A 3,032-nucleotide genomic window follows, 5' to 3' on the forward strand; every position below is an offset into this window, starting at 1 on the left:
GGATGTGTTATTTTAGTGTTACCTTTATTTTTTTGAGCAGTGTACATATATACTGTCCTTTTCTAGTGAACTACTTCTCTAAGAACTACTGTGAACTCACAACAACTAAGCATACCATATAGTACTTCAAAAAGTTTCAGCCTTCCAAATTCACGCTTTCCATGGCGCCCAACAAAGTTGTACTGTCTGGATAGAGTGTTGTCCATAATGAAGGCCATCATTCTTCTGGTGGCTTCATCAGCAGTGCTCCCTCCAATTTCTGCCACAACAGCAACCTTAGGACATAAGGGGACATAAATTGCATTGGCAATTCACAGCTAAAGGAAAGCAAATACAGCTACAGTGTAATTAAGTATGCTATACTGACATTTTTGACTGAAAATTAAAGTGTCAAAGTAAAGCGCTGTACAAATGCAATGATCAAAATGTATTATCCACTATAAATCCAAAAAAACCTTTGTTAAAAGGAACCATATCAGACTATCAGCACCTGTCGGGCTTAATATGTTGTTATTGTCCGGTTATATTAAAATGAATTTAGTAATGAGTTAAAAAATTTGCTTGCTTTAAAAATCTTATATCTCAATGTCTCAAGAATTATATTTTCTATGTACAGCACATCGGCAAACGTGTTTTAAAATGTGCTATATAAATGAAGTTTGAATTGACCTATGAGGTTGACATTTTATCTGTGCAATGCATTCTGGGACAGTGACGTAAATCTGTTGATCTCAGGGTAAGAAGATAAGTAGGTGAGGACAAATGTGACTTTTTTGGGGCTAGATTTTCTTTGAGCTGTTTTTGGTTTCAGTATTCAGTCAAAATGAAACAACAGCAGGGACAAATAGTCAAGACAGGAAGTACTGGGTGTCCTCTTGTTGAGATGTAAACACGTCCCTCCTGAAATAATGTATAAATGTCACTGCACCATCCAACAAGTCTGAAATGTTTCAAGGTCAGAAAGTTAACTAGTTCGACTTTAAGGACATGCTATCTGTTGACACAATTAAACCTAATCAATCATACTTAACTTTTGTGATTTTACCATTTTCATTATATATTATATAATGTGCAATGCTTTCCTCTAATCTATATTAGAATACCTTTAATCCCGATGTTTACCGTGAACAGCTGTTGACAGGAAAAGGAGCTCTTTGCAGCAAATGTGCTTCCTGAGTTGGTGTTAGTCTGTCCTCTCATTTTCAAGTTTGTTTTTGGTGATTTCTTCAGTGATTGCTCTAAATCAATGCATTTTGTTTAATTTAAAAAATACTGAACTCACTGAGAAATCACTGAGTGAATGTACTGCTAGATGGGGCCAAGACCACACCATTTGACATCATTGCCCAGAATGTATTGCAAAATAAATGGTTGCATTTAATGAGCATATTTATTACATCCTTATCATTTACCACTTCTTTCAGGAAGACCGGGTCTGCCAATTTTTGTTCCATTGCCTCAACACTGGAGACTGTCCGGAGTGGAAAAATGGCCCCCTCAGGTAGAACTGCGGTGGCTGGTCCATCGTGTTGTTTTATCAGTGACTGCAACATCCGACTGTGGACCCTCTGAGTCTCCTTAATGTCTTCCAGGAGGGTTAGAACACGTACAAACATGTTCTCTTGTGAACTGGCATTAGTGGCTTGGAAAAGCCTTCTGGGATTTTGTTGTGTAACCACAGATGAAGGCGTGGAAGCTGGTCGTGGCTGGACAAATTGATGGGTGACGTTCAGGTGGGGAGTTTCTCTGGACTGCAGGTTCTTCAGGGCTGATGCTGGTATGGTCTCTGTCCCAGCATTGTCCCAGTCTTCATCTGAACTTGACAGGATCACTGGCCTTGAAACACACACACAAACATTATAAAATAAATGGCATGGGTAATACAGTTTATCGTGAGTACAAAGACTACAAGCAGCACAGATAATGAGAAGCAAGTGTTTACAAGTTCATGACCATCCCAGGAGAGCTAATGCAAATAAATTTATATCAAACCCTGTAATTTTATCAGAAAATTTTGAAAAAAAAGTTTGTAATAATAATAATAAAAATAATAATAATATATTTTATTTCTGGACACCCTTCATGACACTCAAGGTGAACTTACATTAAAAAACCATCAAATAAATAAAATGAAATACAATAAGTTAGTAAAAAAGAAAAAGAGAAAAGATTAAAAATTCTGAATTTAGAGCAACCAGTTTACCTAACATCATGTCTTTGGATAGTGGGAAGAAGCTAGAATACCTGGAGAGAACCCATGAAAACACAGAAAGACCCCTGTTTAAACCCCTCACTGGCCAAGCCTCGAACCAGCCACCTTCTTGCTTTGATGACACAAGAGATACGCCATCACTGCTGTTTTAGATGAAAAACTGCACCACACCACAAAAGTTACTCGATCTTTTTATGGTTGCAGTTTTCTCATTTCATTAACTTAAAAAGAACAGAATCAGCTGTTTAAAGTGCTGATCAACATTTATAGAGTAGCTATATCAAATCTACATAACCATCTCACCAGGAGACTACAGTCCAATCAAACTCTGATCAACTGCATCGATCAAATTAAACATTGGATGTGCCAGAACTTCCTTCAGTTAAATCAAGACAAAACTGAAATAACAGTTTTTAGATCCAAGGAAGAAAGATTAAAAGTCAGTTCTCATCTTCAAACATTAAAGTTCTAAACTACCAACCAAACCAGAAATCTGGGAGCAGTCCTGGACTCAGACCTGGATTTTAGCAGTTATATCCTCTTGACTACCATGAAAAAAAATACTGTCCAATCACATTTTTTTTCCCCCAATCTTTGTAAGGTACCAAAGCCCCACCCCTTCACATTTGGTATCATTGAAAAGCCCTAAATGTCCTCTGTAGATGGCAAAAGGAGTTAACTCAGTAGAATGCAGTGGGTGGGAGATATTCAGGTTTACAAATGTCCCACACAGAGGACAAATCTGAACTACTGGTAGTCAGGAGGATATTAAGACAGTTGTGAAGTCGGCCTGTTATCACTTAAAGAACATCTGGAGGAT

General features: G+C 37.5%; 1 long non-coding RNA gene across 1 annotated transcript in view; it reads right to left on the reverse strand.

Annotated features, from left to right (window-relative positions):
• Nucleotides 1-1,451, reverse strand: part of LOC121634908 — a 4,515-nt gene extending 3,064 nt beyond the window's left edge. The window contains exons 1-2 of the long non-coding RNA XR_006009321.1: nucleotides 1,413-1,451; nucleotides 116-275 (exon numbers count right to left, since the gene is read on the reverse strand). This is a non-coding gene — a long non-coding RNA (uncharacterized LOC121634908). The remainder of the gene's footprint in view (nucleotides 1-115; nucleotides 276-1,412) is intronic.
• Nucleotides 1,452-3,032: the final 1,581 nt, after the last annotated feature.

The sequence above is a fragment of the Melanotaenia boesemani genome, chromosome 23 (genome assembly GCF_017639745.1).
Source record: "Melanotaenia boesemani isolate fMelBoe1 chromosome 23, fMelBoe1.pri, whole genome shotgun sequence".
In the NCBI taxonomy this organism is placed as follows: domain Eukaryota; kingdom Metazoa; phylum Chordata; class Actinopteri; order Atheriniformes; family Melanotaeniidae; genus Melanotaenia; species Melanotaenia boesemani.